At 30.9% G+C, this 16,011-nt stretch overlaps 1 pseudogene; it reads left to right on the top strand.

Moving 5' to 3' along the window:
* Positions 1-1,109: 1,109 nt before the first annotated feature.
* On the top strand, positions 1,110-5,622 carry LOC121203201 (uncharacterized protein At4g17910-like; annotated as a pseudogene).
* Positions 5,623-16,011: the final 10,389 nt, after the last annotated feature.

The following is a 16,011-nucleotide window of genomic DNA, read 5'->3' as shown; positions in this document are numbered from 1 at the left end:
GAGAATTACTTTTTCTTTTTTAAGATTTAACACTCCTATGTGAAAAGATATTATTTAACTCATATATTTATTAAAAGTTTATATAAAAATTAATTTAAAAGTTTATATAAAAATTAATTGTTATTTTGGTTATAATCATAAAGTTAATTGTGTTTCGAGTTTTTATTATATATATATATATAAATACATTCTTTAACTTAATTTATATATATGTGAGAGGGTAAGTTAATAATTTCACAACTGAATTAATATACTTACCAACTTAATAAAAAAATAACTATAATTATAAATTTTTCTTTCCATTAATATGATTCAACTAAAAATATTTTTAATATTTAATTTATATAGACAAACAATTATTGCACTCAAATTGATATAAATTATAAAATTACAATTAATTTTATTTAAAACTCGATTCGAAACAATGGATGTTTTGAATTTGTAAAGTAAAATAATCATTGATAAATAAATAAATAACATTAAAAATAAAAAAAAAACATTTGATATATTAATCTAAACCATTTGATATATTTAAATATTAGATTTAAAAAACATTGATAAATAAATAAAAAAATAACAGATTGATATGGATAGGTAACTATCTATTTTGGATAGGACCGAATTATAACAAATAAAAATAAAATACAAAAACTAAAATCATTCCACACCGAACATCTAGCAAAATAATTATATTTTAGTTAGGAAGAAATATCTCTAATGAAATGGAGATTAGATCGGAAAAGAATAATATAAAATTATGATTAACGTCTCAATCTTTAATAGAAATTTAATATGTAAGAGATTGATTGCTTACATTGGATAATTCTAACTTAATAATTAATTACAGCTATTTAATTATTTGTTTTCTTAGTAAAATATACTATATTTATTTTCAGAATACTTAATTTTTTAATTTATAAAAACCAATTTATAAAAAATAGTAATAAAAAATATTTTATAAAATTACTTAACTAATAATTTTTAATAGAGAAATAATTTAACAATATATTTAGCATAACAAAACAGAATCGTTTTATTTAAAATAAAATAATATTTTGTGGCGTCCCTAAAAATTTAACAATAACTGCCTTTTTTATAAAAACGCCTCAAAAATTATTTCACTTAAAAAAATATGCGGTTTTATCCCTAAATTTTTCCCCTCTGAAACGCCTAATTTTTTCCCCTAAAATTAGTATCCTCAAAACACCCCCCAATCTCACCCCTCCGTTGCTCTTTTCAATCAAGAAACTAAGATGGCAGTCTTGATTTGGCGTCAAATTGCTTCAGTCTTGATTTGGTTTCCAGTTATACTCTGAGATAGACGAGATGGCAGTGAACTAGACGGCGGCGTTGAAGGTGGGGTTGTGTCTATTGGGCTTCTGCTATTCGGCTACACGTTCGTCTCCCTCCACAACAAAAACAAAATAGATATCTTAAGAGTCTGAACAATAAATCCATTGCCTTCTTTAGGTTTAAAAATGCTTTTAAATTGAAGATTTTTAATTATCCTTTGGCTTCTAGGTTTTCGGCTTTTGACCCATTCAAGGAGAAAAATGGTGTTTGGCTAAAAGGTGGGAGAATTTACGCTTGCTTCTGCAATTTTTTTTTAAATTTTTTTGTGTTTAGATTATAGAAACTTGATTCTAGTTTCTCCATTTTTTTCCTGTTTTACTTGCTTAGCTCTGATCTTCTGTAATAAATTCACAACTGCGTTTTCAAACTCTTCGTCAATGGATTCCTTCCCAAGATCTTTGAATCCCAACAAGCACCTCAGAGAACAGTTAGTTAATCTCTTTTTCTTTTTCTTCTCAAATTTCCCAATTTTTTAATTTAATCTTCTAATTGCAAATCCTATTGATTAGAATACTATAACCTACAGATTCGTGAGCAATTTGCCTGGATCTTCCATGCTTGAAGTCTCTGCTCTTTTGAATAATGTAGCTGTAAGTTTATGGACACTTCAATTTCATTTTAATTTGTTTTATCTCTCAAATAAATGTGTGTTATTTTTTAAAATTTCTTTTCAATTTTATATTCAGCTTCTAATGCTTTTGCGGCACACTTTCTGCTCTTAGACAGTGAATGGTAAAGTTATCGATTTCTTTGTCTCTAATTGAAATGATTTATTGTAGAAACTTTGTTCTTAAATTTTTAATCAAGGCCAAATATTAAGTATTTTTCCTTTTTTGAGAAAAGTATTTTTTAACTTTTAAGTGCAAGAGTAAGGTGTTGTTTGATAAGCTGAAATATTAAGTTTTGATTTTTTTAAGAACTAAATTTATATTAGAAAATTGTTTGCGGAATTAGTAAACCCTATAATAAAATTAAAAAAAGTTTAACGGTTTGTCAAACACACCCTAAATCTTAAACTTTGCAAAATTATAGCAATTGTTGACATATTTTCACCTTTAATAAAACAATAAAGATCAGAAATTCAAAATTTATATGGCTTTGTAGAATTCATGAGTGCTTATCATTGAATCTGTTTGAGCAGATACTTGTAGGAGTTTAAAGTCTTACCTAGCCTCAGGTAGCTTTGGATTATGTCTTCATTGTTCTACCCACACTTTTAATTTTCAATGTAAGTACTCCCAGTTCGCATTCTAAAGATTTTGTTGGAATCCCCAAATTTGATTTTTGTTGTTTGATAAAAGAGTTATTGGTGTAATAGGTTCTAGTAGAGTGGGTATACATATGCATGATTAGGTTATTGTTCTTGCTGATCCTCTTTACTGCAGTCAAAAGGTAGAACTTGATGAAAGTTTCATATATGCGTTATTTCTTCAATCATTACTCATTATTCTACAGAGAACTGTGTTGTTGATGTAAAAGGATATTAACTCAAAGCCTTCTAATGCAGAACTTACTCTTTGCCTTACATGGAAGGACCTAATGCTTCAAGGGCAACCATATCATCTTATAGGGTTGTTACGGTATAGTGTCTTACCTGCTTGTATATTATGCAAATTGGTTTCTTTTGAAATTACTATCTTTGCTTAATGTACCTTTTTGAATTTGTGATAGATTTTCAGTGGGAATTTATTGATATTTTTTGTCACTTACTTGTGTATCTTGGCTGTTGGTACATTGTTTAATTTGTAATAAATTTTCAGTGGGAAAATTTTGCAGATGTTTATCACATGCTTGTGTATCTTGGCTGTTGACTTCAGAATATATCCTAGAGAATATGCTAAGACAGAGACTTACGTGACTAGCTTGGTAAGATATTATCAAGGTCGTTAATATTTTTCTTTTCATCTTCATGCATATTATTTCTTTTTGCTAATAATTTAAGTAGGTAAATTTACAGCTTTTTAGAGGTAAAACCCATGTTAACATTTAATCCTATACCCTCGTACATAATATTTTTGTTATTGTTGTTCTCATAAGGGGTCTTTACATCCTTTCAGAAAGATTATTATGTATGAGAAGTGGATGTCTACATTCATTCACTTTGAAAACTTCTGAACTTGTCCTACCAATATCTCAAAACTTATTGAATTTGTTTGTATTTTCAGTAAACTTTTATGTTTTTATCCTGCAAAATATCAATCCCAAATATTTTATCATATTAATGTTTTTGAACCTTGCATAATTTTTTTAGATGGACCTTGGAGTTGGCTCCTTTGTGCTAATGAATGCAGTTACTTCACGGCAAGCACGAAGCACTTGCTGGAATTTCTTTTTCACACTTGCTGGTGTATCCATCCTTACATCCATTTTAAATGTTCCCGCAGAATATTCTGGAATTCTTGGTTCAGAAATTTTAGTTGGTATACTTTCATATTTATGAAGCTTGTTTTTATATTCTGGTATTTGCTTTTTGATTGGTCCTATACAATAAGTTGACTTTCTAACTCTCAGGGTACTAAAGTTGGTTGATTAATGGGCTAAATATTTATCTTCTTTCTAATGAAAGGGGTACGGAAGTCATAAGCAGAAACAAGGAGGGAATTTTTAGCTTATTTGGTAAGGACAATTTAGGACTGTACCTAATGTCCCATCCCATTGGTGTATGCTTTATCATAGTGTTTTTATTTTTTTTGCACCTACAGCTTTATTATTGGATATGTTGTCTGTAAGATTCTTGAGATCCCTTGAGAAAAAAAACTGTATTCTTTGCATTTTGATGTCAATCTTCGATTCAAGTCTCATCAAGCTGAAAAACAGCTTGTATTGATTAGAAGGAAATTGAAAATGATAAGAGGAAAAGAATTTCTATATTAATTTTTAGGACCATTTCTTCCATTGGAGATTTGTCTTCTTTCTACGGAATAATAGGCTACTAATTGTTCTTTTTTATCTAAAAAGAGTAAAATGGTGTTATGGTCCATGTAGTCCCTTTTTATTAGTAACTCTTCGCATCATGTCATCTTGATACAAGATTTTGTCAAGTGATTACTTGTTATCGTACCCAGGATATTGGGGTATGTATCTTATTGGTGTTCAGGTCAGCTACTATCTCTTCTTTGAAAATCATACTACCAAGCAGCGAAGCAAGCATGAAACACGAATCAGAATCTGCCTTCTTACTATTATGTTTTGGTATATATAACTCTCATGTCATTTTTGTTGCCAAAATTGGTTGTGTTCATTCCTAAAAAATTGATTGCATGAAGAGTGACCTGATTTTTGTTACCTTTGGTTGTAGCAAGATTTTAACGTTGCTTATAGACAGATATGTTGAAAGAATTTCACGTAGAATGGTAGGATATCGTATATTTACTAATTTGTAAAACTATCTTGGAATTCACAATCATGATTCACTAAACCGTGCTATGCAATTTTTTGCAGTGCAACCTGGCTTATGTTACTTGGGTGGTGGCTCAAAATCTACAGGTTTTGCAATTTCTTCTTCTTCTTCCTCTCTTTTTAAAATTTCTTGAGTTAATTGCACCAAACATCCTCAATTTCTTTTTATTACATTTAAGAAGAGGGTTGGATGGTACTGGTTCTATGATTATATGTGCTTTTCAACTACTAGTTTGAGTGAAAAACAAAGACATTTTGTGAGCAAAGTGTCCTTTCCTTCAAAGATGTATTTTGGTGGAGCTATTAAACTTAGTTTGACATAGTGTTTTTAATTGCAAAATTTTGATAAACTTTTTAGTGTTTTGTTTTAGTCTCTGATCTTGTATTTGATGGCATGGCAGAACACATTTATCCAGGATGGGAAGGAGATGGCATCAGTGCTTTATACAAAGCACTTCCTCAGGTATTTTAGCCTTAGTTGATTCTAATTTATACATATTTTTAAGGTAAACAATGTTCTAATATAATCTGCTAGTTTTAGTGTAAAGCAATGTTCTTTTTTATGTGGTGTAGGGGGTATGTTGGAATTCACAGTTTGGGATTCAGAAACTTGCTGTTGAAACTGGAGCTGCTTCGATCTATTGTGGATTCTAGTTTTGAACATCCTTTCAAAGGCAAAGTTTTTTGAACATCCTTTCAAAGGCAAAGTTTTAAACTCATGTCTGATGTTAACATTCGTGAATTCCATGAATTAAGTCATTTTGTTTTTCTTGCTTTTAGTGACTTATAATAGTGGGCAGTATACAACTTTGGTGCTTTATTATTTTGATTCTATATTTATATTTAATCTAATTTTTATTATTTATTTTAGTTTTGATTCTATATTTTTATTTTTATTTTAATTTGATAATGAATTTTAATAGAAAATTTTTATATTTAAATTATGGACATTCTTCTCAATATTTTGATAATGAATTTTATTTTATTTTATATTATTATTATTTTTAAATTTCATGACTTTTAGCGGCGTTTGTGGGAAAAGTGCCGCTAAAGGCCATGACCTTTCAAAATTTTGTGGCGCCATCTATAGCGGCGTTTTTTGCGTCGCTTGTAAAAACGCCGCAAATAGTTTTAGTGGCGCTTAAAAGCGCCGCTAAAGGCCTACAAAAACGCCGCTAAAAGTCAGTTTTGCTGTAGTGTACAATTTATTGTTTTCATATAATAGGGAATTAATATTTCGCTAATTGTATTATATCATACACCTCAAATGGGATGGTAAAGAAAAATTCATTATTGAACACGACTTCTTGATCAAGTTTTTATTATATACATGATTGACGCATTTATAGAAGAGACCAAAACCTATAATATATAATCATATATTATCACATGTGAATAAAATATAATATGATTGTAAAAACTAAAACTCATTCTATAATTATACTCCATAACTTCCATTTTCGTGGGGCATAGTAAGTAGAATCTGACACATTAACCATGGTGGAAGAAGTTACGAAGTGTTTGAGGCTTTAGCAAGGTTGGATTCAATCAAGCACATTGTATTCACCTCTTCCACTAACTCCTTTTTCTACTTTAATAAAATATCATTTAATTTTAGGTAAATTGAGCGAAAGGAGTCCTTCAGTACTCTTACTCACCTTTCATAGGATTCACATGGACATTTTTTTCTTTCATTAAATGCACGAGTCCTTCAAAGTAGCAACCTTAGCATTAATTTTTGTCAAATAACACATTCTCTTTACCCTTCCACTCCATGAGAGCAACCATTTTACTTTGAACCATCTTTTTTTTATGACAAAGAAAAAAAAAACACCAACCACATGTATCCCTTAAAAGTCCATGTAATAAGATTTGGAATATCGATCATGTAATGATAGATATTTGCCAACCATTTAGCAACAAAACTAGTCATTAGAGATTGTTCAATAAGCTTCGATTGAGGGACAATTGTTGGAAAACATAGACATCACATATATAATAAAGGTAATTACATGTTATTATTTACTATCATGATAGATTAGCCCAAATTAAAAGTGATCTAATTTGGTTAAAATTTTATTAGGCTTTAATTATTAAATAAAGTATGGGTCAAATATGTGTAGATACTCTAGTAATTAACTTCTAATCAAATTCTAATTAATGATGGGTTAATTAGAATTTGATTAGAACTAATATGCCAAGGTTATAAATATTAGGGTTATGGTCTCCAAATTACACACAATATATCTTTTCTAATATCCCATCATTAGGAAAGAGGAAAGAGAGAGCCGATATTCTCTGAATTTCTTGTGTGCTAATTTGGAAGATCAAATCCCTAAGATCCGATAAAACTTCAAGAAATTCATGGATTCAGGTATGCTTCCGCATCTAGTTTTCTTCTTGATTTATTCTTGATGATTTGACATGATAGATCCTAGTTTATTAAGTTTTATTTCAGATTTATTTTACAAATTTAACAAGTGGCATCCGAGCTTTGTCATGTTGAATCATTGAGAATGAATTGATTCTTTATTAATTTTGGATTGATTCATTTTTGTTTTTTAATTTTATAGATTTGATATTTTAATTATATATTATGTTGAATCTTTGAGATTCTTGATAAATTTTTGGGTTTTGATTCTTTAAATAAAGTTTTAAGGTTTTATAAATATAATCTAGTTTAATATTTGAATATGCTATTCGAAAGGTGAAGGTTAATAATATTACATGTGCAACTATGGTGATAAACATGTGAGGATTATTCGGTTTTACATGTGAGTAATAAATCGGCCTAAAGGAAGATTTATTATTCAACATGTTCTTATTGTCAATGTTTGATTACTCCACCAAGATATCACTCACAAGTTAATATTTTGTCCAAAACTGGAATATTAATAGAGTGTCTGATATCTTGATATGAGGTTTTCCTTTATTCAAATTATTTTAGTTTAAATTTAAAGTCTTATGTGAGGTTATTTTGATTTATTCAGCTATTATTATATTTGCCAACATCACTGTATGTTGTTTTGGGATAAATATATATTATAATCTTTTAATTTGATTGAAAGATGAAATTAAGGTAAATATTTTGAAACAAATAAATTCAGATTTTGGCTTTTAATTAAGGATGTATAATATTTTAAATAAATTAGTTGAAACAAAATGCCGCCAAAGTGACCTCTTTTGTGTAAATTAGTTTATTTGAAATATTAAGATGATTATATATTTTTGTGATTCATGCATTTATTAATTGACCCAAAGGTAAGTTAATATTTGGCAGAATTTCAATGACATATGTGGTGATAAATGTGTGACAATTATAAGGTATTTTATGTGAGCAATAAGTTAGTCCAAAGATTAATTAATTCTTTGACATAATTTATTGTCAATGTTTGATTGCTACAACAAGAGTACCGCTTACTGTTAATATTATTGTCTAAAGACTTGAAATTAATGTTGAGTTTAGTATCTTGAGATGGGATTAGCCATTATCTTGAATTTATTGTTTACTTATAAATATTTATGTGAGCTTATTTTGTAGTCCGATTTTGACCCTAGTCGGAACAGTGGTTTCGAGACCACGTAAACGATTCTGAAAAATATTTTAATATTATTTCTGTGTCTGTGATATGTGAATTTATATTTGCGAAGTTTCTGTGATTTAAATTGTCTGTTTCTGTGCTTAATTATGCAAAAAGGACCTAATCGCGTAGAATGTAAAAGCTGTGTGCTGATTGATAAAGTGCCTATATGAAGTGGCTTTTTAAGTATGAAGTCCTTATGATGCAATTGAACCATTGTACTAACGCATGGACAAGTATAGACATTAGTAGGTGGATTTTCATATGTTAATAATAAGGGCAAAGTTGGTAAATGGCATATAATGTTAAATAAAATAAAACAAAGCATGAAAATGGCCATTATCATCTTGTTCATACCGAAATTGAAGAAAGAAAAGTTAGGTTTTTATGTTTTAACATTTGGCCATTGAAGAACTTGATTAAGGTATGAGTTTTACTTGATTTTTAATAATTTCTACGTTTTTGTGATCGTTGCTTCGTGTTTTTCAAAACCCAGGTTTGAATTTCTATTTCTGTTGAAGATTATGAAATGTGCCATTGATGATTATATGAGCTTTGTAATGTTTTAATATGGATTATGAAAGATATATGTGAGATTATCATGCTTTGTTCTTGAATTTTTGATAGAATAGAGCTATTTGGGTTAATTTGTGATAATGAGGTTTTGAAGGACTAAATTGTGAATTAAATATGTTATTTGGGCTTGTATGGAAGTAATGCATATTCGGCCAAGCTATAGTCTTGGTGAATTTAGCATATTTGTGATTTTGTGAAAAATGGACTAAATTGTCAAAGTGTGAAAATGTAAGGGCTAAAACGTAAAGTGCCTTAAATATGTGTTCATGGATTATTTTGAATGAAATAAATGATTGAATGGTTGAATTTAAATTTTATTAGATCAAGAACAAAGAAAATCGGAATTAGATCGAGGGAAGTCTAAAATAGTTGAATAATCGACTCGTTTTCGTCCGAAATTCGTATGAGGTAAGTCAAATTACAGTTACGTGTTAAGTTGACTAAATTCTGCATATACAAACTATAATCTGTATTGGACAGCCTTGAGAGCCTGATGAATAAATTCGAGTAAACCCGATAATATGCTAGTATCTCAAAAGCTCTGTACGTTTTCAAAAGAATGTTGACATTGATCTGAGATATCGTGTAAGACCGTGTCTGGGACACAGGCCTCGATTTGAGATTTAAGTGTAAGACCATGTCTGGGACATCGGTATCGTATCGATTTCGTGTAAGACTCTGTCTAGGACAGAGGCATCAATACTGAATTACATGTAATACCACGTCCGGGACGTCGACATTGTACCCATTTATGAGTATCTGTATCATTTCTGAACCATCTGATGATAGAGTACGAGATATGGGAATGAATATATGAAATGTATAATCTGTACAGGTACGTTTTTATCGTACTAAATTTTTGAATATGAAAGACTCTGTTTTTGTGAAATAAGGAATGCGAAGTATGTAAAAAATCATGGAAATGAAACATGACATCTATACAAGCAAATGAGCACGGTTAAGCTCATGAATTACTCTGTGAAATGGCTATGAAGTCTTACTATTGACTTTTACTTTAAATTCTTTAATAGTTAGACCAATTGTATTTGGCTTACTAAGCTCTTTGTAGCTTACTCTATGTGATTTCTGTCTGTTTTACAGTTACCGTAGTTACTAAAGGCTCGGGGATAGCGAGGATTGTCACCATACTATCGAACTCATTTTGGTATTTTTGAAAGTGTAAATATTTTGAAGTATGGCATGTATAGGCTAGAATGTCTATGTATTTAAGCTTTGATATGTATATATATGTTATGCCATGAGAGTTGGCTAACAAATGGTATGTTTGTGCTTAGTTTTGGTGAATGGTTTGTGATGCTAAATTGTGTATGCTTGTAATGGTTATATGGCGTTATATGTGGTGATCATTTTGAGATATGCCAAGTTGAGGAAATGGTAAGTTTAAGCATGAGTTAGAATGTGCCATAAGTGAGTTATGAAATGAGCATTTTGACATGTTGTAATAAGATTTTTAATATGTTTTGGTATGGATTTGAATAGGTTATTGAATGATGATGATTTAGTTATAATAAAGCATGTTTTAAGCATGGAATTGGCTGAAAATTTTGGTATAAATGTTGTTTAATATTGCTTGTAGGAATGACCCAAAAAGGGGTGGTAACTTGGTTTAAACCAAGCCTGCATTGTGCCACACGGTCAGGGAGCACGGGTGTGCCTTGTGGCCGTGTATGCAAAGCAACAACTTCTTAAGACCACACGGTTAAGACACATGGGCGTGTCATATGGTCGTGTGCTTAAGTCAGTAGCCAGCTAAGTGTCACACGGTCATGGCACACGGCCGTGTCTGTTGGTCATGTGTAAAAGTTAGTATGTATACTCTATTTTGGCACGGCTGGATCACATGGGCGTGTCTGGTGCCCGTCTGAGGCACACGGCCTGGTCACACGAACGTGTGACCTTAACAGAATTGAAAAATTTTTTGAGTTCTGAAATTTATGAATGTGTTCAGTTTAGTCCTGACTGTCTTTAAAAGTATGTTTTAGGTCTTGTAGACCATCATAAGGGATGGATTGTTGATGATTGCCTATGTATTAATGTTATGTGATATCTGTGATTCTGAATCGGTCTGAAATGTTTTGTCTGTCTGGTAATGCCCCTTACCTATTCCGGCGACAGTTACGGGATAGGGGTGATACATATTTTTTGTTCTATATTCAGCTAATTCATCTTCTATTGTCACAATATCTGCTAATATAAATTTTATACCCATGCTTAATGGGGCTAATTTCAATGAATGGAAAAGGCACTTACTTATAGTGTTTGGTTGTATGAACATAGACATTGCACTAAGGGAAGAACAACCCGCACCTCTCACTGCAGAAAACACCCCTTATGTTAAAAAGGAGTTTGAGAGGTGGGATCATTCAAATTGCATGAGTCTAATGATCACGAAGTACAACATTTTAGAAGCCTTTAGGGGAAAAGAATCTAAAAAGATTACTCAGGCCAAAGTTTCCTTGACAAAATTGAGAAATATTTTGCTAAAAACGATAATGTTGAAATGACATCACTTCTGACTTCTTTGATGTCTATAAAGTATAAGGGTCAAGGAAATTCTGAGCGATCTAAGGGCTACGAGTTTTATGATCCCACAATTAGGAATATTTTTGACACGATAATTGTAACATTCTTTGAGGATGTTGAATTTGGGGGGAGAAATAAGGTTAGAGACATTGCTTTTGAGGAGGAATTGGATTCTAACTCAGTTCCTACTACCACTTTTGATGATGTTTAGGTTCTCATACCTATTATTAATTAATAAGTGAATCTAGAATCTCAATAAGACAATATTGAACAACTCCTTATTCAAGATGAGGTAGTTGTTCCAGAAGAACAAACTCAACAACCTCCAGAATGAATGTCATTTAAAAGGTCCACTAGAGAAATAGTTATAATGGCTTTAGTAGAATATTTTGACATTAAGCTACATCAGATGAATATTAAGTTAATGGTTTCTCAATGGTAACATTGATCATACATTTATATGGTGCAATTAGAAAACTTTGTATCTAATGATGCAAAGTTAATGATTTGCAAAGAACTTCATCTATGGGCTTAAGCAAACTTCTCGTCAATAATATTACAAATTTTACCAAATGATTATCTCATTTGGTTTAGAGATGAATTTTATTGATAATTGTATATACCATAAGTTTAGTGGGAGTAAGGTTCTATTTTTGGTTTTATATGTTAATGACATACTGATTGTCAATAATAAGTAAAGCCTCAATCAATGCCCTAAGAATGTTTTTGAGATTACGAAAATGCATTAGTTTTTTTTTTACATTTTAGCAGTGGAAAGTCTAATGTATGTTCAAGTTTGTATACATTGGAATATTATATACACTATTGGGATGTTAGGCAGATATTTTAACCAACCTTGGTTTGGACCATTGGATAGCATTCAAGAGTGTTATAAGGTATTTTCAAAGAACAAAAGATTACATGCTCGCATATCAGAGGTCTAATTAGTTAGAGATCATTAGGTATACAGACTCCGATTTTGATGAAATATGGATACAAGATTTTGTCACTAAGGTGCAAATTGTGAAAACAAATTGCAGCCTTTTATTCCAATAGCAACAAGAGCACATCAAAGTCAAAACACATAGAATTTAAGTTCCTTGTTGTTAAAGTAAAAGTTCAGAGCTGTTAGGTGTCTATAAAGCATATTAGGAAAAACTCCATGATTACGGATCTGCTTACTAAGGGACTACACCCAAGGTTTTTCATGAGCACATTGCTCATATGGGTGTAATATCATTAAGAATATTTGGTTTTAGTGGGAGTTTGTACTTTTAAATACTTTTATGTTATAGACACATTTTTAGTTATTTCAGTTTAAAGATATTAAGTTTATTTTCTGCAGAAATAAAGTTTATTTGGTTTATTCACACTCTGATTTTGGTAAGGTTTGATCTCACTAAGGAGGACCAATTGGAAATAGACATGTTTAGTTCATATTGCATGTAATTTCCATGCTACACATCCATACTTGATCTATGTCATTTAGTTGTGTTAATATACGTGATCATGGATGGATGAAAGTCACTTTGGTTCTATGTTAACATAATTAATGGACGAGATTGTTCAGAATACCTTTTGGATATGATAGTAAAATTTTGAGCTCATAAGGTTATATAATGACATGTGATTATAGAGTAATTAGTATATATATATGTGGTCCAAGTAGGAGATTGTTGGAAAATATGGACATCACATATATAATAAGGGTAATTACATGTTATTATTTACTACCATGATAGGTTAGCCCAAATTAAAAGTGATCTAATTTGGTTAAAATTTTATTGGGCTTTAATTATTAAATAAAGTATGGGTCAAATATGTATAGATACTCTAGTAATTAACTTCTAATCAAATTCTAATTAATGATGGGCTAACTAGAATTTGATTAGAACTAAATATGCCAATGTTATAAATATTAGGATTATGGTCCCCAAATTACACACAAGATATCTTTTCTAATATCCCATCATTAGGAAAGAGAGCAAATATTCTCTGAATTTCTTGTGTGCTAATTTGGAAGATCAAATCCCCAAGATCCGGTAAAACTTCAAGAAATTCATGGATTCAGGTATGCTTCCGCATCTAGTTTTATTCTTGATGATTTGACATGATAGATCCTGGTTTATTAAGTTTTATTTCAGATTTATTTTACAAATCTAACAACAATTTCCATGATGGAAATAGCAACCTATAAGATTGTTTTGTGTTGCATCATATTTCATAACAAAACTAAGTACTATTTACTAATTGTAATGAAACTATCTCCTTCTTTATCTGTAGGATTTTCAGAGAGCCTTCACTTCTTAATAACTTCTTGACATTATCATTCCCCTAAACACTAATTCGAGGGGAAATCCAGAGTGGCCAAATTTATGGCTTTCCACTCCAGCCAAGCAGTCATAAATTTTTTTTTTCAGTTAAGACAAGAACATTAAAATCAAATATGCCTAAAAACATTAGAATCAAACAAACAACCAATTGTAACCTCCAACAATCCAATTTATTTACTTATGTAGCCGAAATTTTTACCAATATTTTGTCCATTAACATATTTCCTAAATCCTTCAATGAGTACTTCATGAGTATGATTGGCCCAATTTAACTTATTGCTTAGGCATTCATCATAGAGGTAGTTCCAGTAATTTTTGGAGGGACAAGGAAGACTAGATGGACAAAGGAGTCGTTTGATGATGAATGGTGTAATAGGACAATTTTGGCCTGGGCCTAGAATAAATAAAATAATTATTAAGTCAAAGTTAAAGTTCATTACAACCCAAATCTAATTGGCCCAATATGGCCCAAAATGAAATAAACCCTAGCCTAAAATTACAAGGCCCAAACAGCCCGTAAACTAAAACAATTTCAGCCAACCTAGGGAACCCTAGACCTAGGTGCGCCACAACCCCAATGTAACACCCCTTACTCGTATCCGAAGCCAGAACAGGGTTCGAGGCATTACCGAACTTACATCATAACATTTAAACACTTTCAAGTCATAAATCTTGCATACAATTTAAAACTTTTATCAATCACAATCATATTGTCCCTTACTAGGCTCATCGCAACCTTAAAACATGCTCGGAAGAGGTTCGGGATTAAATGGATGACATTTTAAAACTTTTGGAAACTTAGAAAATTTTCATCTCTGCAAGGTTCACACGCTCGTGTGCCCTGGCCATGTGGATATTCAAATTGGTAACACATGGTCGTGTCCCAGCTTGTGCTCAACCCCGTAGAGCTCACTGACTTACCTTACACGACCAGATCGCACGCCCCTGTATCTAGTCCGTATGTCATCCACACGCCCGTGTCCATGTAACACCCCTTACCCGTATTCATCACTGGAACAGGGTACGAGGTATTACCGAATCATAATACATACCATTAAATAAAACAAAAACAAAAAAAATATGGCATACAATTAGATCATGAATCATTATAACATATGCCTTTAATAATATTAGCCAATTTCAAAGGCTTCGTACAAAATAATCGGTCAAATACTATACTTAATATTTTAAGACCTAGACAATTATGACACGTAACAAAATAACTAAGTCTACTACACATGCCATAATTCAAAATGTTTAGTTCAAATACCCAAAAATATTGATAGTTCAGGCAGATCTTCAACGATCCTTGACTCCTGTGCAAGCTGGACGACACTATAAGACAAAAAAGAGAAAAGAGGGTAAGCTTATAGCTTAGTAAGCAAGTATGTAAATAATGAATAAGAATCTAATATGTTTACACAAAAACTCAAGTGTATCTACTTTTAATTTCACCATTTACTCCTCTTTGGTCAAGCTGTCTCTACTGCGTCATACTCACTAAATAAATCATAACTCGAGTTACAAAACTCGAAATTCAATTCCGTAAAATTTTCCTGAAACTAGACTAATATTAATTTTTAGTAATTGTTTTCTAGAATTTTTTGTCTAGCCAATTAGTATAGTTTATTAGTTAAAGTTTCCCCTGTTATACAGCTTGACTGATCTAACCTCTATTCACTACAAATTGAATTTCTCCCAGTACACAATTCAAATAGCCATGAAATCTGTTTCATTTAAAAATAGGATCAATAATGAATCTAGACATATAAACTATATTTCTTAATTAGTTTTGTAAAAGTTTTAATTATTTTTCAAAGTAAGAATAGGGGATCACATAGTCATTCTGAGCAAGTCACACACAATTATAAATATCTCAAATTATAGAGTTCCTTTACTTGATCTGTTTATATTACATGAAAATAGACTCATTAATCTTTAAATGCATATCTCATTCAGCCTCTAATTAAATTCCTACTATTTTTGGTGATTTTTCAAATTCACGTCACTGCAACCATCTAAAACAGTATTATTGCTAATTCACTCTTTCACACTTTCTTTGTATTTACCTCATTTAGCCTACATATCACAATTCACTTTCACCACATTTCATACATCACAAGTGTAGGTTCACGATTACAATGTCACTATAAAATCATCCCGTTAAACAATTCGAATCAATCCTCGATACTTAGTGGTTTCAGCACACAGCTCCACCATCATAT

Source organism: Gossypium hirsutum, chromosome A06 (genome assembly GCF_007990345.1).
Source record: "Gossypium hirsutum isolate 1008001.06 chromosome A06, Gossypium_hirsutum_v2.1, whole genome shotgun sequence".
NCBI lineage: Eukaryota > Viridiplantae > Streptophyta > Magnoliopsida > Malvales > Malvaceae > Gossypium > Gossypium hirsutum.
The sequence above is the reverse complement of the archived record's forward strand: the minus strand, read 5'-3'. Positions and strand labels throughout refer to the sequence as shown.